This window comes from Chiloscyllium punctatum, chromosome 6 (genome assembly GCF_047496795.1).
Source record: "Chiloscyllium punctatum isolate Juve2018m chromosome 6, sChiPun1.3, whole genome shotgun sequence".
Classification (NCBI taxonomy): domain Eukaryota; kingdom Metazoa; phylum Chordata; class Chondrichthyes; order Orectolobiformes; family Hemiscylliidae; genus Chiloscyllium; species Chiloscyllium punctatum.
The window spans coordinates 16,104,940-16,127,580 of NC_092744.1; the positions used below are offsets into that span (position 1 = coordinate 16,104,940).

The window sequence follows — 22,641 nt, forward strand, 5'->3', positions numbered from 1 at the left end:
ATGGAATAAGCTGCCAAATGAAGTGGTGGAGGCTGCTACAATGACAATATTTAAAAGGTAACTGGATGTGTCTATGAACAGGAAGAGTTTAGAGGGATATGGGCCAAGTGCTGGAAAATGGGTCAAGATTAGGTTAGGATATCTGGTTGGCATGGACGAGCTGTAGCAAAGGGTTTGTTTCCGTGCTGTACACCTCTATGACTCTATGATTTCTGATGCAATCCAGGTATTCCACCTCTTTGGGACACTGATTTAACAGAGCGGAAAGAAGACTGGGATAGCATAAGGAAAAGGCATCTTGTACAGAGCGGTTAATGATGTGGAACTTATTTCCTGAAAGTATTGTAAGGATAGCATTCAAAAGAGGCCAGTCTCTCCCAGCAACTGAGCTGTGGCTAAATGGAAGCCCTTCTGCCTCTGAGTCAGCAGTTTACAAAGTCATGGGCTTTATTGGCTCTTCCAGTGTAGCATGAAGGAATGTTGCCCAGTCAGAGCTGTTGGATTGAAATGTTAAAACTTTTTTCTTTGCAGGTGAACCTAAAAGATTATTTGTCATAAGCACTGTCATAGAGTCATAGAGATGTACAGCACGGAAACAGACCCTTCAGTCCAACCCGTCTGTGCTGACCAGATATCCTAGATTAATCTAGTCTCATTTACCACCATTTGGCCCATAAGCCCTTCCTATTCATACACCCATGCAGATGCCTTTTAAATGTTGTAATTGTACTCGCCTCCATCACACACCACCCTCAATATGAAACACTTCCCTTAAGTCCCCTTTTATATCTTTCCCCTCTCACCTTAAACCTATACCCTCTAGTTTTGGACTCCCTTTCCTTTGAAAAACATCTTGGCTATTCATCCTATCCATGCTCCTCATGATTTTATAAACTTCTATAAGATCATCTCTCAGCTTTTGACACAGCCATCGTGTCATACAACACTGAAACAGCCCTGTTGGTTCAACCAGTCCATGCCAAGCATAATCCTAAACTAAACTAGTCCCACCTGCCTGCTCCTAGCCCATATCCCTCCAAACCTTTCCTATTCATGTATCATGTTCAACTCTGAAGAATTATGAGGGGATGTCTTCCCAATGACCTGGTTGTATCTATCTTGAAATCAAAGTCATGACAAACAATTTACCTCTTTGCTACTTGTGGGATCCTGCTGTGTTTATATTGGCTGCCATGTTTCCTACATGACAACAATGACAATCAACACTTCATTGGCTATGTAATGCTTTGAAATGTCCTCAGGCACTGGGTTTACACATGTCTCTTCTTTAATCTGTTGGGAATGTTCACTGGCTATTGGTTGACAGATCTACCTGAAGATTTGTAGATGAACCACTTTGTTCTGATTTTCCATTCAGTTCATCCTTTGAAATGAGCCCACTCCTATTCAGAGCAAGTACCTGGAAATAGGAGCATTGTCCCTGTCATTTGACTGGATCTCCATGCCAGGAGAAGGCTTTGGCCTTGAAGAAGCAAGGACTACCTTGGGTACCTGTGCTCCAGTCACAGTTGGAATTGTTGGCCACAAAATATAAAGACAGAAGATGAGGGCTTTATTTCCAGAGGGTTCAAGGATATGTGTCATACCTCCAACGCAACATTGGCTGTTGGCAGTTAAATAATAAAATTAATTCTGGGATGACAACATTGGCATCCCTTTCGTACCTAGAGAAGATGGTGGTGGATTGAATTTGTGAATCCCTGCAGTTATTGTGGTGGACGTGCAGCCAACATGCTGTTAGGTCAAACATTCCAGCATTGTAAGGTATTGACAATAAAGAATTCATTGCAACACCACACCAAGTAGCCTAAACAAGAAACCTGCAGCCACTAAGACAGGGAAGGACAAGGGCAGCTGAAGCATGGGGAAACCTCCAAATCCCAAACCACCCTAACATTGACACAGATCGCAATTCTGTCACTGTCATATTGGGTCAAAATCCTGGAGCTTCCCCCATTATGTCTGTGGGTGTACCTGTGCAAAATGGACTGCAGTGATTCAGGAAGACAAGCCAGCACCTTCTCAAACACATCTAGGAGTGGGCGACCAAAAATAAACTACCTAGTGATGTCCACACCCAGTGAATGGATTATTAAAACATCAGCATTGTGAGAGTTGGAGGGTCACTTTGAAGGGATGATATGTAATTACATCCCGAGACAAACTTGAAGTTTTAGGTATGGTTAATACTTCCAGCATTGTGAGGGTCAACCTGTCAACTTCAACTCCACACCAATTTCAACAAGGCAGAGACAGTAGTGGAAACAGTGGTGTAAGTGGTGATGTCAGTGCGTTGGTAACTGCGGAGAGGATGGCGTAGTGGTATTATTACTGGATTAGGAACTGTGGAAGAGGATGGTGTAGTGGTATTGTCACTGGATTAGTAACTGTGGGAGTGGATGGTGTAGCGGTATTGTCACTGGATTAGTAACTGTGGGAGTGGATGGTGTAGTGGTATTGTCACTGGATGAGTAAATGTAGGAGAGGATGGTGTAGTGATATTGTCACTGGATTAGTAACTGTGAGAGAGGATGGTGTAGCGGTATTGTCACTGGATTAGTAACTGTGGGAGTGGATGGTGTAGTGGTATTGTCACTGGATTAGTAACTGTGGGAGAGGATGGTGTAGTGGCATTCTCACTGCATTAGTAACTGTGGGAGAGGATTATGAAGTGATTTTGGCATTGGATTAGTAACTGTGGGAAAGGATGGTGTAATGGTATTGTCACTGGATTAGTAACTGTGGGAGACGATGGTGTTATGGTATTGTGACTGGATTAGTAAATGTGGAAGAGGATGGTGTAGTGGTACTGTCACTGGATTCATAACAGTGGGAGAGGATGGTGTTGTGGTATTGTTAATGGATTAGTAAATGTGGGATAGGATGGTGTAGTTGTATTGTCACTGGATTAGTAACTGTGGGAGACGATGGTGTTATGGTATTGTGACTGGATTAGTAAATGTGGAAGAGGATGGTGTAGTGGTACTGTCACTGGATTCATAACAGTGGGAGAGGGTGGTGTTGTGGTATTGTCAATGGATTAGTAAATGTCGGATAGGATGGTGTAGTGTTATTGTCACTGGATTAGTAACAATAGTAGTGAATTTGTCACTGGATTAATCAATGTGGGAGATGATGGTGCAGTGGTATTGTCACTGGATTAGTAACTGTTGGAGAGGATGGTGTAGTGGTATTATTACTGGATTAGTAACTGTGGGAGAGGATGTTGTAGTGGTATTGTCACTGGATTAGTAACTGTGGGAGAGGATGGTTTTCGTGGTATTATTACTGGATTAGTAACTGTGGGAGAGGATGTTGTAGTGGTATTGTCACTGAATTAGTAACTGTGGGAGAGGTTGGTGTAGTGGTATTGTCACTGAATTAGTAACTGTGGGAGAGGTTGGTGTATTGGTGTTGTTACTGGATTAGTAACTGTGGGAGAGGTTGGTGTAGTGGTATTGTCACTGAATTAGTAACTGTGGGAGAGGTTGGTGTAGTGGTATTGTCACTGAATTAGTAACTGTTGGAGAGGATGGTGTAGTGGTATTGTCACTGAATTAGTAACTGTTGGAGAGGATGGTGTAGTGGTATTATTACTGGATTAGTAACTGTGGGGGAGGATGTTGTAGTGGTATTGTCACTGAATTAGTAACTGTGGGAGAGGTTGGTGTAGTGGTATTGTCACTGAATTAGTAACTGTTGGAGAGGATGGTGTAGTGGTATTGTCACTGAATTAGTAACTGTTGGAGAGGATGGTGTAGTGGTATTATTACTGGATTAGTAACTGTGGGGGAGGATGTTGTAGTGGTATTGTCACTGAATTAGTAACTGTGGGAGAGGTTGGTGTATTGGTATTGTCACTGGATTAGTAACTTTGGGAGAGGATGGTGCAGTGAATTTATCACTGGATTAGTAGCTGTGGGAGACGATGGTGTAGTGTTATTCTCACTGGATTAGTAAATGTGGGAGCGGAAGGTGTTGTGAATTTGTCACTGGATTAGTAACTGTGGGAGAGGATGGTGTAATGGTCTTGTGACTGGATTAGTAACTGTGAGAAAGGATGGTGTTGTGAATTTGTCACTGGATTAGTAAATGTGGGAGAGGATGGTTTAGTGGTATTGTCACTGGATTAGTAACTGTGAGAGTGGACAGTGTAGTGGTATTGTCACTGTATTAGTAAATGTGGGATAGGATGGTGTCGTGAATTTGTCACTGGATTAGTAACTGTGGGAGAAGATGGTTTAGTGGTATTGTCACTGGATTAGTTAATGTGGGAAAGGATGCTGTAGTGGTGTTATCTCTGGATTAGTAACTGTGGGAGAGGATGGTGTAGTGGTATTATCGCTGGATTAGTAACTGTGGGAGAGCATGGTGTAGTGGTATTATCGCTGGATTAGTAACTGTGGGAGAGCATGGTGTAGTGGTATTATCGCTGGATTAGTAACTGTGGGAGAGCATGATTTGGGGAAGCCTGTGTTGGACTGGTGAGTACAAAGTTAAAAATCACACAACACCAGGTTATGGTCGAACACCTCTATTTGGATGTATTAGCTTTCAGAGCACTGCTCCTCCATCAAGTGGTTGTGGAGTGTATGATCGTATGACACACAATTTAAAGCAAAACTTTACAGTGTGATGTAACCGAAATTATATATCGAAAGAGACCTGAATTGTTTGTTAAGTCTCACCTCTTTTTGAATTACCATGTTGGTTTCACTTCTTTCATATGTAAATCGCAGAACTTTCTTAAAGTTACATTCTCAAGTGATCTTTAACAATTGGTGTCATGTCGGCCCAGATCATACATTGAAGGTGTGAGGTGGATTAATGCAGTTTTTGAGGAAAATAAAATGTAATTCGGCAGTTACAAATTCACCCCACAAATCTATATGTGTGTTTGTGCCTGCAGGTATGTATGTATGGGAGGGGGTGTTATGAGTGTCTGTGAGAGAGTGTGTGTGAATGTAAAGGGGTATAGGTCTTTAAGAGGGTGTGTGGGAGTGTACGTGTCAGCATATGAGAGAGAACTTGTGTATGAGAGAGTCTGCGTGAGTGTTTGGGTCTGTAGGAGTGTGTGTGTGTCTGTAGGAGTGTGTGTGTGTGTATGATTGTCTATGTGTGTGTGTGTGTCTCTTTGAGTGTGCATCTGTCTTTGTCTGTGTCTGTGTCTGTGTCTGTACATCTCTGTCTGTGTCTGTGTGTGTGTGTGTGTGTCATGCGGTTGAGTCACCTGTAGTGTGACATGAACCCAAGATCCCGGTTGAGGCCTTCCCCATGGGTACCGAACTTGGTTATCAGCCTCTGCTCGTCCACTGTGCATTGTTGCCTGTCACAAAGTCCGCCTTGGAGGACAGTTGCCTGCAGGCAAGAATGCCCTGAGGCATGGTACATTTGCAAGACCAAGCAGAGGCTATGGCAACAGATGAATGGACAACTCACAACAATCAACAGACAGGAGTGGTCCCTCCCATTCAGAGAATACATCAGCGATCTGGGACATTCGGTCTCGGATCTTTGGGTGACTATGTTCCAAGGCGGACTTCGGGACAGGCAACAACACAAAGTGGCCAACCAGAGGCTGATAGCCAAGTTCGGTACCCATGGGGTTGGCCTTAATTGGGACCTTGGGTTCATGTCATACTACAGGTGACCCCATTGCACTATACACACACACACACACACACACACACACACACACACACACACACACAGATGCACACACACACAGACTCACACACAGATAGACGTACAAACACAGACAGATGCACACACACAGACACTCCTACATATACTCTGACACACACAGACTCCTACAGACACACACACACACACACACACACACACACACTCCTACAGACACACACATACTCCTACAGAGCCATACACTCAGGTAGGCCCTCTTTCATACACAAGCTCTCTCTCATATGCTCACACATACACTCCCACACTCACATGCACCCTCTCACCTACCTATGCCTCTTTACACTCACACTCACACTGTCGGAGAAATTGTGTCCTGGTACAATTTGGCCAATTTGCTTTTGTGGGCCTATCGTGGGTTAGTAAATCTTTTCCCACACACATACATATACATACACACTCTCTCTCAGACCCTCATAACACCACACACACACACACACACACATGCACACATACACATATAAGCTTGTGGGGTGAATCTATCCTTGAAGAATTACATTTTATTTTGGTCATAAACTGTATGAATCCATGTAAGATTCTGTCAATCCATTTTTTCGATTGGAATCAGTCTGACCATTGTGGCACAGACAGTCTCACACAGGGAGCTAAAACCTTCAATACATTATCTGGGCCGACATGAGACCAATTGTTAAGGTTCACTTGAGAATGCAACTTTTAAAAAGAGTTCTGCGATTTAAACATGAAAGAACTGAAACCAACATGTTTATACTAAAAGATGAGAGACTTAACAAACAATTCAGGTCTTTTTCAATATATAATTTCAGTTACATCACACTGTAAAATTCGCTCTAAATTCTGTGTCAAATGATCTGAGACTCCACAACCACCTGATGAAGGAGCAGCATTCTGAAAGCTAATGCTTTCAAATACACCTGTTCAACTATAACCTGGTGATGTGTGATTTTTAACATGGGAGAGGATGGTGTAGTGGTATTGTCACTGGATTAGTAACTGTGGGAGAGGATGGTGTAATGGTATTATTACTGGATTACTAACTGTGAGAGAGGATGTTGTAGTGGTATTATTACTGGATTAGTAACTGTAGGAGAGGATGGTGTAGTGGTATTGTCACTGGATTAGTAACTGTGGGAGTGATGGTGTAATGAATATTGTCACCAGATTAATAACTGTAGGAGAGGGTGGTGTAGTAGTATCGTCACTGGATTATATTAGATTAGATTCCCTTCAGTGTGGAAACAGACCCTTTCGGCCTAACCAGTCCACACTGACCCTCCGAAGAGTAACCCACCCAGACCCATTTTCCTCTGACTAATGCACCTTACATTAAGGGCTATTTAACATGGCCAATTCTCCTGACCTGCACATCTTTGAACTGTGGGTGCAAACCAGAGCACCCGGAGGAAATCCACGCAGATGCGAAAAGAATGTGCAAACTCCACACAGACAGTTGCCCAAGGCTGGAATCAAAATGGGACCCTGGCGCTGTGAGGCAGCAGTGCTAACCGCTATACAATCCTCTCTCACAGTTACTAATCCAGTGACAATATCACTACAACATCCTTTCTCACAGTTATTAACCACCAGAGTTAGTAACTGTGGGAGAGGATGGTGTAGTGGTATTGTCACAAGGTAAGTAATCTAGAGGGACAGGCAAATTCTTTTTCATCAGGAATTGACAATGATTAGCAGCAGAATTTAAATTGATGAAAATTAAATGCAACAAGTAAATATATTCAAATTTAAATTGAATCTGTGGGTATGGAGTCTCATGTAGTCTGGACAATGTAAGTCTGACAGATTTCCTCCCCTGAAGGACAAGATTAAATCATTGAGCTTATGAAAATTGATGATATTGCCAAGGTGACCATAACAAACTTCAATTTCTCAGCTTGTGAACTATATTTAATATATAGTGCACTATATAGACCCCAGGTAATATTCCTGAGACCTCTTTTCAAATCCTGCTAAGGCAAATGGGGGAATTAGAATTCAATAAAAATTTAGAGTGAAACATCTAATGATAGCTATATATACATTGTTGATTTTTGGTTAAAAGACATCTTTTTCACTAACCTGGTCTGGCCTATGTGTGACTCCAGACCCGGAGCAATATGGTTGACTCTTAACTGCCCTCTAAGCAATTAGGGATGGGCAATAAATGCTGACATTAGCAGTGATACCCTCAGCCTGTGAGTGAATTTACAGAAAAAAAGTCCACCAATCATGGGATTTGAACTCACACTCCCAGTGCATTAATGTTAGAGCCTGAATAACTCGTGCAGCGAAATTTTCACTATGCCACTCAGTCAACAAAGGTAGGTGCCTAGAAAAAAGCACAATGTTGAAGAACAAATACTCCCACAGCTTCAAACTTCAGGCTAAAGACCACAGTCATCACATAGAAATTGATGAGAACGAGGATTCTTCCTACTTAACCCACAAGAGTCACATGGTGCCTTAGTGACTCCATCAGAGTCATTGTCTAATGGGTACATTGGCGCTGGTTAGATTATTGTGAGGCTCCTATAACTCGGTTTGCACATGCTGAAGTTCCAAAAACCTTGATGCAGTCTGAACTGAGCCTGAGCTATTCTCAGTTTAAGCCTTTGAGCTGTCACTGAGGAACTAAGGGAGATAGATCGCATTTGGTAAAGAAAAGTTGATAGAGACAGAGGGAGTGGAGAAAAGATAAAGGAGAGACAGAGATATTGAAAGGTGAGTAAAGGGAAGAGATGGAGGTATGGAAAGAGGCAACAAAAGAGAGAGGAAGACAGGGGTGTGAGAAGGGATGTCAGAGAAAAGCATATAGAGAGAGGAAAATGACAGCGAGACAGTGAAATGAAAGCCTGAGGAAGAAAGGGCGTGAAAGAAAGAAAGTGTGAAGTAGAGAGAAGGTCAAAGGGAGCCAGAGAGACAGAGAGGAAGAAACAGAGATAAAAAATAGAGAGAAAAAGAAAGAAGGAGCAAACAAGAAGAAAGAGGGCTGACGTTTCAAAGCCGGGTCAGGAACCTCATCCTCGGCTGAATTTTGGGTGGTGAACCAGTGCCCAAATTGTGTTCCTCTCACAATGAGATTCTTAAATGTAAGTGGGCTGATTGAGAGGGGTGTGATCTGGGCACCTAATCAGTGATTGGAACTCTTTCCCTTCTGCCAAGCACCTTTTTTAATGGTGGCAGCCATGTTAGTGCAACGAGTGGCTATGGTAGCACCTCACATGGGGTTTATACATCATAGAGTTTTAAAAACAAATAGCAGCAATGGGACACTCTTCAGTGTGTTGGTGCAGACTTGATGGACCAAGTGGCCACTTTCCACACTTTAGGAACCCTTACTATTCCCTTCCCTCCCTCCCAGTACCTCTAGCAATTGAAAATCCAACCAAGAGATTGAACAGCATATTGGATAAGGAAATACTCCAGTTTTCATTGGTCGTACAGATTCTTAATAAACATAAGTAACTGGCTTCTGCAACTCCTGGATTCCAGACTGACTAAATCAATATTTAATTTTGCCAACTTTTTGATTTACTATTTGTTATGCAAACAACAGCCCTCATTAAAATCACTCTATAAGGCAAACATTCTGTTGACACTCACTAGGTAGTTTTCTGTGCAGCATTTCCCAGCGGCTGGTTTGCCAGTTGGATTCTGATCTGGCTGCATGAGAAATGCAGATTGCAGTTTGTTCACCAACAATATTTTCCCTATAGTGCCAGTTATCACCCAACTTTGTAATTTTACTTCCCCGAGGGCACAGCCTTAGAATAAAGAGATAAGGAGAAACTTCTTCAGCCAGAGAGTGGTGATTCTATGTAATTCATTGCCTCAGAAGGCTGTGGAGGCTAAGACATTGTGTATATTTAAGATAGAGATAGATAGGCTCTTGATTGTCAAGGGTTACAGGGAGAAAGTGGGAGAATGGGGTTGAGAAACTTATCAGCCATGATTGAATGGTGGAGCAGACTCAATGGGCTGAATGGCCTAATTTCTGCTCCTATATCTTATGGTATTATGGTCTTATCAGGAACCATTGTCAAAAAACAAAAACGAAAAAGAAAGAACAAAGGATAGTACAACACAGGAACAGGCCCTTCAGCCCACCATACCATATCAATGAATGATTCCTTTGTAAGCTAAAAACCTTTTGCCTCCATGCAGTTTGTATTCCTTTATTTCCTGCCTATTCATGTATCTGTCAAGATGCCTTTTAATTATTGCTATTGTATCTACCTCCACTACCTCCTCTGGCAGCACAGTCAAAACACTTACCACTCTCTGTGTAAAAAAAAAAGAAAAACAAAAATATAGCTTGTAGAGAGTCCATCAGCCCTGAGCCAGCTCATCACCGTCAATGATGCCTGTGTCACCATCCCTCCACGATTGAACCCAACCAACATCAAAGGCGCCGAACCTCAGGAGCCATCTTTGCCATTGGGCTGATACTCTTCTGTCACTTCTATCTCACATCGAGTCAGAGATGTACAACATGGAAACAGACCCTTCGGTCCAACTCGTCCATGCTGACCAGATATCCTAAACCAATCCAGTCCCATTTGTCAGCACTTGGCCCATATCCCTCTGAACCCTTCCTATTCATATACCCATCCAGGTGACTTTTAAATGTTGCAATTGTACCAGCCTCCACCACTTCCTCTGGCAACCCACACCGTACATGCACCATCCTCTGCATGAAAAAGCCCCTTTTAAATCTTTCCCCTCTTAAACTTTGCACCTTTAAACATTTCCTGCTGGTCAATATCTCAATATATTCTTAACCTGCTTGGAATGCAGTGCTCCATGAAGTTCAAGACTGCCTGACTGTGGAGAGACATGATGTGGAGATGCCAGTCTTGGGCTGGGATGGACAAAGTTAAAATCACACAACACCAGGTTATAGTCCAACAGGTTTATTTGGAAGTAGGAGCTTTCGGAGTGCTATTCCTTCATCAGGTAGCTAGTTACCCAATGAATGGACAGTACTCTGAAAGCTTGTACCTCCAAATCAATCTGTTGGACTAAAACCTGGTGTTGTGCGATTTTTCACTTGGTTGTGGAGAGGAGTTGGAGCACCATTGGGAGATGATAGGCAAAGTGCAAATTGCACACACTGCACTAGAATGCAGAGGTGTGGGACCACATGGGATAAATATGGATTTTAACAGCTTCCTCATTTCCCCTCCCCCCCACATTATCCCAGTCCCAAGCCTCCAACTCGGCACCGCCCTCCTGACCTGTTTATCACTCACCACTCTGACCTATCACCTTCTCCCTCACCTTTATCCACCTATCACTTTCTCAGCTACCTTCCCCCCAACCCACACCCCGCTTTTTATCTCTCAGCCCCTTGGCCCACAAGCCTCACTCCTGATGAAGGGCTTATGCCCGAAACGTTAACTCTCCTGCTCCTTGGATGCTGCCTGACCTGCTGTGCTTTTCGAGCCAGCACCATACTCTCGACTCTGATTTCCTGCATCTGCAGTCCTCACATTCTCCTGGAGGTCTGGGACAGCCCAGCTTACTGTCATTATTATAACCTTGCAACTACGCTCCACTTCGGGATCCAGGAAAGTGTTAGAGCCACGTTATGATGGAAGAAGCCAGAAGGAAGCCCTGGTCTTTGGCAGTTACTTGTAGCATGAAGTGAGCAGGTCTTTTCAATCCTCTACACACTGTGAATGGTTCAATAACAAACTGCTGCAAAAATACATGATGTGGAGGTTTCGGTGTTGGACTGGGGTGGACAAAGTTAGAAGTCACATGACACCAGGTAATAGTCCAACAGGTTTATTTGAAGTCACAAGCTTTCAGGTGACCTGACGAAGGAGCAGTGCTTCAAAAGCCAGTGAATTCAAATAAACCGAGTGGACTATAACCTGGTGTTGGGCAAAAATACATGATTTATAATTTGCACCAAGAAATCTCAATGCTGATCATATGTTGGCAAGCACTCAGTGCAAAGCAACAAAAATTCCACAACTACGGTACAGTATTGTATTTTTGTGCTGATGTATAAAGTGAGGATGAGAAACAGGAACAATCAAGGAAGTTGCAAACATGACTGTTACAGCATAGAAACAGACCATTTGGTCCAACCACTTCATGCTGAACATAATCCCAAGCTAAACTATCCCCACCTGCCCGCACCTGGTCCATATCCCTCCAAACCGTTTTTATTCATGTACTTATCCATCTGCATTTACCATGGCGTCAGGGTTAGGGCAGTTCTGAAGAGTCATACTGGACTCAAAACATTAACTCAAAACAGATGCTGCCAGATGTGTTGAGTTTCCCTAGCAATTTATTTTTTTAGGTAAGGTTGGGGTACCTCTGCTGTCCTCACCTCAGACAACACAAAGATGGGTGGAGGGACAAATAGTGTTGAGGACGTGGGGAGGCTACAGAAGGACTGGGATGTCTAGGAGAGTGGGCAGATGGAATACAAGGTGGGAAAGAGTGAGGGTATGCACTTTGGTCGTAAGAATACTGATGTAGACTATTTTCTAAACCGGGAAAGGCTTCAGAATTCTGAAGCACAAAGGAATTTAGGAGCCTTAGTTCAGGATTCTCTTAAGATGAACATGAAGGTTCAGTTGGCAGTTAGGAAGGCAAATGCAATTTTAGCATTCATTTCAAGAGGGCTAGAATACAAGAACAGAAGGTGTACTGCTGAAGCCAGATAAGGTTCTGTTCAAACCACATTTGGAATATTGTGAGCAGTAATGGGCCCTGTGTCTAAGGGTGGGTGTGCTGGCCATAGAAAGGGTGCAGAAGAGGTTTACAACAATGATCCCAGGGATTAGGAGCTTGTTATATGAGGAGTGGTTGAGGACTCTAGATCTGTACTCAATGGAGTTTAGAAGGATGGGGGGGGGAAGGGGGTGTCATGTTGAAACTTACAGAATACTGAAAGGCCTGGATAGAATGAACATGGAGAAGATGTTTCCAATAGCAGGACAGACGAGGACCCAGAGCCAAAGCTTCAGAGAGGCGGTGACCCTTTCACACTGAGATAAGGAGGAATCTCTTCAGCCAGAGGGTGGGGATTCTGTGGAACTCATTGCTGCAGAGGGCTGTGGAGGCGAAACCACGAAGCACATTTGATACAGAGTTAGGTATGTTCTTGATTGGTAAGGGGATCAAGGGTTACAGGGAGAAGGCAGGAGAATGGGGTTGAGAAACATATCAGCCATGATTAAATAGTGGGGCAGACATGATTGCCTAATTATGTTCCTACATCTTACAGCCCTCAGATCACTGGTGGACAGTCTTCCTTTGTGTTTCCTTCATGACTTAGGAGGCCTGACAAACAGAAGTAATGAGGTCCAAGAGACTATTAAAATAACAGCTACAGGATTGGGTGACAAGTGCATACACAGGCCGCTGTTATCCCCAAGCAGCTGGAAGCTGTGCACTTTTTGGCAGCTCTTTTTAGTGTATAGTAAACAGCTACAACTCACTGCTAAAGAGTTTGATATCAAACTGCTGTAAAAATGTATGATTTATGATTTGCACCACGGTTCTCAGTGCTGATGATATGTTAGCAAACACTCAGTACGAAGCATTGAGAACTTCACAAATATGATACAGTAATGTATTTTTGTGCTGATGTGAGGTGAGTTAAAGTGAGTGAGTCATTTGTTGTCCGGATACATTCTGTAACCGCTTCCTGACTTTTGATCACACTTACAAATTCTGAGTATTTTCATTTTCAACAAATGAATTGATACTGATCTCGTACAGCATGGTTTCTTCGCCTGCAGGAACTGATCAAATCTCCCTGCACTCTGAATTACAGTCAACATAATGACAATCTGTGAATGCTTGGTCAAGCAAAATCACAGGCAAGAAAGATAGACAGTGAGTAACAATGGCTGCATTCAGATTAGTCCTTGCGACTCGAGTTGGGGAAGCTGAGGATAAACTCTTTCCTTTGTTGAGGGAGGTGTCTAGACCAAGTGATGCACATATGCCATCCTGCCCTCTCTAGATTAGTGGAGTAGGCTTACTGGTTTGCAGCTCAATGAGGTGACCAAAAAATTAGGTATTACAGAAACATAGGAGTAGGAGTAGGAATAGTCCATTCAGCCCCTTGAACGTGTTCTGCCATTCTAAATCTGGCTGCCCTGTACTGTTCTTGCCTGGCTTGGTGAACTAGAGGCCAGTTACCACAATCACTGATGCCCATCAAAGGGATCTACCCCCTCACTCATCACCTAAATATTTCCAATCCAAAATTTCCCTCTATTTGTCCAGTCCACCCTGGCTCATCATGTTGCAGTTATGCAGGATATTGGTTAGACCACTTTTGGAATAGTGTGCTCAAACCTCGTCTCCCTGCTCCAGAAAAGATGTTATTAAACTTGAAAAGGTGCACAAAGATTTACAAGGATGTTGCCTGGTGTAGAGGGTTTGAGCAATAGAGGGAGGCTGAATCGGCTGCAGCTAGTTTCTCTGGAGCATCAGAGGTTCAGGTGTGACTTTATAGAGGTTTATAAAACCATGAAAGGCATGGATAGGGTGAACAGCCAAGGACTTTTTCCCAGGGTCAGATAGTTCAAAACTAGAGGGCATAGTTTTAAGGTGAGAGGGGAAAGGTTTAAAAGTGGCCTAAGCTGCAACTTTTTCACACAGAGGGTGGTGCATGTATGGAATGAGCTGCCAGAGGAAGTGATGGAGGTTGGTACAATTCCAACATTTAACATTATCTGGATGAGTATATGAATAGGAAGGTGTCAGAGGGATATAGACCAAATGCTGACAACTGGGACTAGATTAGTTGAGGATATCTGGTTGGCGTGGACGAGTTGGAGTGAAGGGTCTGTTTCTGTGCTGTACATCTCCATGACTCTATGTGCCCCGAACACCATTGCTTCCCTGTCTGATTCCCTTGATAGCATTTGTGTAAAACAGGAGATTGGCACATGGATGCACAATGGAAGAACCACTACAGGTATGATGGGCTGAATAGCCTCCTTCCATGCCATAAGAGTTCTGTGATTCCATGAACAGCAGACTTTATGGTGACCATACATTAGACAATAAAGCAGTGGCACTTAGGAATGTTTGAATGAATGCGACAGTCATTCAGGCCGGAACCTAACTTATGTTATGGCACATGGATGCAACTTTGCCATAATCCTTGTTGACCAATTGTAGCAACATTGAGACAACATCAGCACTGTCAATCACCCGCACAGAGAGAATTCCAGGAATCCGCTCTTTTAAGATGCAGCTACCACTCACCTCACTCAGTTGATGTTAAATGTCTGGCCTGTCTTCTTGCTAATCACAAATCCACCAACACTACATCTTCACCTCCATCTGTACGTTTGGGGACAGATTTTCTATTACCATGGAGAACACACCACTCCCAATCAGCCTTTTCCCATAAGCCCACTGAGATGGCTGCCTATATGTCCAGTTGTGTTAAAATTATCAGCTTTTGGATGGGTTCACTGGTTTAACATTAGATTTGATGGTCCTGTCACAATCACTGCCTTCGGGATGGATACCTACTTCCCCTCAATTCCCCGTACCCCCATGCCCATTGTGGAGGCCCCTCAACATTGTCCTTTATGCTGGGTGCAGGCTGCTCAATTGGTGAGGAGAAGATAAGGTGAAGCTTGAGTGGTGTCATATGAGGTAACCACCTATCTTGATCACTGGGCCCAACGTAGGGACTTACCTCATTTTGAGCACTGTATCTTTTTACAAGATGCCTGCAGGTTTAGAGCGTCCAAAGGAAATGGCGTAGCTCCCCGTCAGTAAATGTTCATGGCATCCAGAAGACTCCCTTTGCCTCAGAAACTTCTAGTTTGCCTGCACACCAGGTAACATGGAGCGTCGTGTGGATGAACACACCATCCTGCATTTCTGGACCGGAACAACATCTGGTTCTAATGCCTCTTCTGTCACTGCAATGTTGGCACTGCCAGCTGGTAGTATAACTTGTTTCTGAAACCGCATCCCCCCCACCCCCACCTCGTATAGTGCAAAACCAGAACACCCCCAGTCCCCCAGGTGACACCTTAAACTCTGTGAAAATACCTTGAACTGCCTAGTTGTCATGGTAATCAGAAAATGGAAATATTATGCAGGAAATATTAAACTAGTCCAGGTGGTTGTTTCAGAGAGAAAGAGAGAGAGAGAGAGAGAGGAGCAAAATGGTGTAATAATGCATCTAAATTGTACTTACTGAAGTTTGTAGATAGGTTCAAGATTTTTTAAGTTAGCAGACACTACATTTCATCCCGACAGCTTCGTAAAACAACATCCACTCTACACTGAGGCTGCACGTCTAAGATATATGCATCCTATGTTTCAGTAGCAACAATATTTTTGTTAAGGGAGAAAAACAAGTAAAAATCATCCACAAAAATGTAACTTCAGAACCACACAAGTTTTCCAGAGGAAATCGATTCATGGAAATTATCCAGCAATAAAGACCAGACGGAATTTGGTTTCGAACTGCATATTCTTGTGACGCAATTCATTCAACAGTGAAAACAGAACTTGCCAACCACCAGCCGTTCAACTGCATTGCAAAACAGCTGAAGCAAGTACTGTCTGGTAAGATATGTGATGTTTGTCAAGAATGCAGCCACTTTACAGTTTGTTCCAAAAAGGATCTGCTTCTTAGTAACATTACTGTGATCGATTAACCTCCAATTCAAGTTCCCTATCTGAGATGTGGAATATTGTATAGAAAAAAAGCAATACCACTTATAAAGATACTGTCGAAGAGTCATAGAGTCACACAGCATGGAAAAAGACCCTTTGGTCTGACCACATTCCCAAACTAAACGAGCCTGCACTTGGCCCTTCTCCCTCTAAACCTTTGCAATTCAGGAACTTATCCAACTGTCTTTTAAATGTTGCAACTGTACCCGCATCCACCACTTTCCGTGATGGGTTCATTCCACACATGAGCCACTCTCTGTGTAAAAAGGTTGCCCCTGATGTCCTTTTTAAATCTTGCTTCTCCTACCTTACAAAATATGTCCCCTGGGTTTGAACTTCCCCACCCTAGGGAAAAGTCCCTTGTATTCACCTTAAGTATGCCTCTCATGAGTTTAGAAACCACAATAAGGTCACCCCTCAGCCTCCTTCACTGCATTTCCAGCATTTCCAGTGTATTTTTAGAAACCAAACCTCTATTCCTGGCAACATCCTGGTAAATCATTTCTAAATCCTCTCCAGTTCACTAATATCCTTCCTATAACAGAGTGACCAAAACTGGACACAGTACTCCAGAAGAGGCCTCACTAATGTCGTGTACAACCTCAACATGACGTCCCAACTCCTATGGTCAAAGGTCTGACCAATGAAGGCAAGCGTGCTAAACACCTTCTTAACCACCTTATAAGACCATAAGACCATAAGACCATAACTGGATTAGTGGTGCTGGAAGAGCACAGCAGTTCAGGCAGCATCCAACGAGCAGCGAAATCAACGTTTCGGGCAAAAGCCCTTCATCAGGAATAAAGGCAGTGAGCCTGAAGCATGGAGAGATAAGCTAGAGGAGGGTGGGGGTGGGGAGAGAGTAGCATAGAATACAATGGGTGAGTGGGGGAGGAGATGAAGGTGATAGGTCAAGGAGGAGAGGGTGGAGTGGATAGGTGGAAAAGAAGATAGGCAGGTCAGACAAGTCAAGGAGACAGTAACTGAGCTGCAAGTTTGAAACTAGGATGAGGTGGGTGAAGGGGAAATGAGGAAGCTGTTGAAGTCCGCATTGATGCCCTGGGGTTGAAGTGTTCCGAGGCGGAAGATGAGGCGTTCTTCCTCCAGGCGTCGGGTGGTGAGGGAGCGGCGGTGAAGGAGGCCCAGGACCTCCATGTCCTCGGCAGAGTGGGAAGGGGAGTTGAAATGTTGGGCCACGGGGCGGTTTGGTTGATTGGTGCGGGTGTCTCGGAGATGTTCCCTAAAGTGCTCTGCTAGGAGGCGCCCAGTCTCCCCAATGTAGAGGAGACCACATCGGGAGTTTTACCATAAGACCATAAGACATAGGAGTGGAAGTAAGGCCATTCGGCCCATCGAGTCCACTCCGCCATTCAATCATGGCTGATGCGCATTTCAGCTCCACTTACCAGCGTTCTCCCCGTAGCCCTTAATTCCTCTAGATTACGAGAATCTACCTGTGACACAAATTTCAAAGAATTATGTACCTGAACCCTGAGGTCTCGCTGTTCTACAGTACTACCCTGCCATTAATTGTATAAGCCCCATCCTTGTTTGTTTACCAAAATCCAATACATAACATTTATCCCAATTAAACTCCATCTGTCTCTCCTTAGCCCATTGACCCAATTCACCAAGATCTCTTTGTAATCTTGGATAACCTTCTTCATTGTCCACTAAAGCTACCAATTTTGGTGTCATCCGTAAACTTGCTTACATACGTCCTCAATTCTCATCCAAATCATTTATATAAAAACAAACAAAAGTGGACCCAGTACCGATCCCTGTGGAACACCATACTCTCTGTCACAAAGCCAATTGGCAAGCTCACCCTGAAACCCATGTGATCTAACTTTACTAATTAGTCTGCCATGCAGAACCTTGCCAAAGGCTAAAATCTAAGCAAATAACGTCTACCACTCTTCCCTCATCAAATTTTTGTTACTTAATTAAAAACTCAATCAAGTTTGTGAACACACAATTTCTTTCACACAAAATACAGTGGCACAGTGGTTAGCACTGCTGCCTCACAGTGCCAAAGACATGGGTTCAATTCCTGCTGCATGGGTTTCCTGCGGGTGTTCCGGTTTCCTCCCCCAGTCCAAAAATGTGCATGTTAGGTGAATTGGCCATGCTAAATTGCCCGTAGTGTTAGGTGTAGGGGAATGGGTCTGGGTGGGTTGCTCTTTGGAGAGTTGGTGTGGACTTGTTGGGCTGAAGGGCCTGTTTCCACACTGTAAGTAATTTAACCTAAAAAAAAAGTAATCTAATCTTAAAAAAAAACATGCTGACTATCCTTAATCATTCCTTATGCATGTAAAGCCTATCTTTCAGAAGCACCAACAACAAATTACTCACCACCAGTGCCAGACTCACAGCTCCATAGTTTCCAGGTGTCTCCTTTCAGCTGTTCTTAAACAAAGGCATAACATTAGTCATCTGCAGTACTTCTGTGTTTAGAGATGATACAAATATTTCTGCTAGTGGGCCCACAATATCCTCCCAAACTTCCCAAAACATCTTCGAATTCATTTGATCAGGTCCCGGAGATGTATCTATGTTTATGTTTTCTAAAACCTCCAGCTCTTTCTCTTCTGTAATATAAACTAGTTTCCATTTCTTTCTCACAGTTAAAAACTAATGTGAAATATTCAGTTACTATGTCTCTCATCTCATGGAGTTCAATGTAAAGACAACCTCATTGAACTTTAAGGGTCCTGCTCTCTGTTTAGTTGCTCTTTTGCTCTTGATGTATTTGCAGAGTCTTTTTCTGCCAAGGCTATCTCATTTCCCCTCTTTGCCTTCCTAACTTCCTTCTCAAGAATGCCCTGAAACTCTTTATATTCTTCAAGAGATCCCAGTTGTCTATATCCAATACAGTCAGTTTTGATGTAACATGTTAGTTTAGTTCTCATGTTATAAGACATTCATAAAATAGTGCGCCATTTCAACTAGTGGGGCCAGAGTTGCATTATACCCAACACAGGTAAGGGAATTTCCCATTCGACAGATAACAGTCTAATTCTTCAATCATGTTAAAACCAATTTGCATTGAAGAACCACACGTTATAGCAGAACCGACTGGGTATGATTCTTCCTCATTCTTGGCTAAAACCTCAAGATCTGTATTCATCCATTATTCCCTAATCTTACCAGCCTTGCCTCTCACTCTAACAGGGACATAATGCCTCTAAACTCTTGTTATCATACTTATGAAGGCCTCCTACTTGTCAGTCATCCCTCTACCTGCAAACAGTCTACTTCAATTAACTTGTGAAAGTTCTTGTTTTATACCTTTAAAGTTTTCCTTACTTCAATTAGAACTTTTATGGAAGACTTATCTCTTTCCGTATATTTTAAAACTGATTGTATAATGATTACTAGTCCCTGATTAACACTTTAGTCACTTCTCCTACTCTAGTAGGAACATTGACATATCGATAAAGAAACTTTTCTTCAACACATTTAGATTAGATTACTTACAGTGTGGAAACAGGCCCTTCAGCCCAACAAGTCCACACCGACCAGTCGAAGCAAACCCACTCAGACTCATTCCCCTATGTTTACCCCTGCACCTAACACTACGGGCAATTTAGCATGGCCAATTCACCTGACCTGCACATCTTTGGATTATGGGAGGAAACCAGAACAAACCCACGCAGACACGGGGACAATGTGCAAACTCCACACAGTCAGAGAACTTGGGTCTCTGGCGCTGTGAGGCAGCAATGCTAACCACTGTGCCACCCACATTTAACAAATTCTTCACCATGCAAATCTTTAACACTATAGTAGTCCCAGTCAATGTTGGAAAATTAAAATTGCAACTACTATTGCAACCTTATTATCCTTACATATATTTTCTCTCTACACACTTGCTCCTCAATTTCTCTCTGACTATTGGGAGGTCTGTCGTATAATCCCATCATTCCTTTTTTATTTCTAATTTTAATCCATATATTTTCACTAAATGATCCCTCTGAAATATCTTTGTTAATTACTGTAGTAATGTTTTCCTTCATCTAAACTGCCATTCCCCCTCCTCACCTGCCTCTCTTACTATCCCTCCTATCACATGGAAAAGCACAACATTGAGCTGTCCTTCCCTCAGTCAAGTTTCTGCTTTGTAAAAAAAAACAAAACAGATCGCATTCAGTTATCAATTTTCTGCCTATCTTTCTTTACTCATTCACAGGATATAGGCATCACTGGCAACGAATTTATTCTCATCTTGAATTGCCCTTGAGAAGACGATGGGTGAGCTGCCTTCTTAAACTGCTGCAGTCCATTTGTGTGGGCACGCCCACATGTAGGTTTTGCTCTAGGATTTTGATTCAGTGAAAATGGAGGAAGACTGACGTGTTTCCAAGTGATGATGGTGCTTGACCTGGAGGACAATCTGCTGACTGCCCTTATTTTTCTGGGTAGATTCCGAATCTTCAGCAGGAACATCATGGACAGTTATGTGCGCCACATATATAAAGACGAGAACGCATTAAAGAGTATCGGGTGATGAGGGGGTGACCTCAGGTTTATAGAATCAAGACGGACTTGGATAGGGTAAATAGACAAAGTCTCTTCTCTGGGGTGGGGAACGTCCAGAACTAGAGGGCATAGATTTAGGGTGAGAGGAGAAAAAAATTAAAAGGGACCTAAGGGGCAACATTTTCACACAGAGGGTGGTGCATGTATGGAATGTGCTGCCAGAGGAAGTGATGGAGGCTGGTATAACAACAACATTTAAAATGCATCAGGGTGGCTATATGAAGAGGGGTTTTGAGTGATATGGGCCAAGTGCTTGCAAATGGGACGAGATTAGTTTGGGATATCTAGTCGGCATGGATGAGTTGGACCAAATGGTCTGTTTTCGTACTGTACATCTCCATGACTCTAAGTGGTTTAAATGTATGGTCCCAGGAATGATAAACGTCAGCAATGAGGGTAAATTGAAGGAGTTGAGACTGTTCACCTTGGAGGCTGCCAGGAAATTTAATAGAGATTTTCAAAGTCATGAGCGGGTTAAATAAAAATAGGGATGAAGCTGTTCCTATTCATTAAAAGATCAAGAACTAGGGAGCTTACATTTAAATTGGCAGGGAAATGAAGCATTGGTGATGTGAGGAAGACAAAGCAGACAGTGAGTAGTTTGGGTATGTAATACACTGCTTGGAAATATAATGGATGCAGTTTAATTGAAACATTCAAGAGGGGCATTGGATGACTATTTGGATAGAAATGGTGTGCAGGAAAATGAGGAAAAGGTAAGAGACCACATTAGGAGATAGAACTGGTGCAGGCATGGTGGGCTGAATGGCCTCATTCTATATTGTAACAGTTCTGTGATGCTACGATTCCAGTTCTTAAAAGTCATGGACATGGAAGCAACTGTCAAATTAGCCCTAATGCTGTGCATCTTGTGGATGTTACAGACAGGGTGCCGTTAGTGATGAGAATGAATATTACTGGTCATGGATGATGCCCTAAATCAAGCTGCTTTGTCTTGGATGGCAATGAGTTTCCTAAGTGTTCTTGAAGCAGCCCTCATCAAGGTAAATGGAGAATGTCCCAGCACCTTTCTGATATTTGCATCGTAGATGGTGAACAGCCTTTGAGAAGGTAAAGAGGAGAGTCACTCAGTGCAGAAATTTCCAGCTACTCTTGTGACCACGGTATCTATGCAGATGATCTGGTTAAGGCTCTGGTCAATGGTGACATCCAGGATGTTGATTGTTGACGATTCAATGACGGACTTGTTTTTGAACCTTGACTTCAAAGAAGGGACTCAGCAACATGCTCCCCGTGTCTGCGTGGGTTTCCTCTGGGTGCTCCGCTCTCCTCCCACTATCCAAAGATGTGCAGGTTAGGTGAATTGGCCATGGGAAATTGCCTATAGTGTTCAGGGATGGATTAGCCATGGGAGATGCAGGGTTACAGGGATAGGGTAAGGGAGGTTGGTCTGCATGGGATGCTCGTCAGAGGGTCAGTGTGGACTCGATGGACTGAATGGCCTGCTTCCACACCGGAAGGATTTTATGATTCTATGTAATTCTCACAAACAACCATTGTTTCTCAATGACAACTGTGTATTTCTCCTTCATTTCTTTCTCGGTCAGACCTTCCTTTTAACAGTTGTATTAGTTGGTCTCAATCTCTCCGAAGACGTTGGGTTGATTCACAGTTTCAATTTGATGAATTGTTCAGTCTGAGTTTCCCAAAACAGGAAAATAGTGTTCACTCATTCATACTGATACATGCAGCTTC

At 43.1% G+C, this 22,641-nt stretch overlaps 1 protein-coding gene across 2 annotated transcripts in view; it reads right to left on the bottom strand.

Annotated features, from left to right (window-relative positions):
- The window catches only part of LOC140478744 (cysteinyl leukotriene receptor 1-like), an 87,847-nt gene extending 69,075 nt beyond the window's left edge, over positions 1-18,772 (bottom strand). The window contains exon 1 of one of the 2 annotated variants that reach the window (XM_072572062.1): positions 18,739-18,772. The gene's annotated coding sequence lies outside the window, so the exon portion shown is untranslated. Of the gene's footprint in view, positions 1-15,898; positions 16,152-18,738 lie in introns of those variants that run through there. The other variant, XM_072572061.1, reaches the window with a different exon arrangement.
- Positions 18,773-22,641: the final 3,869 nt, after the last annotated feature.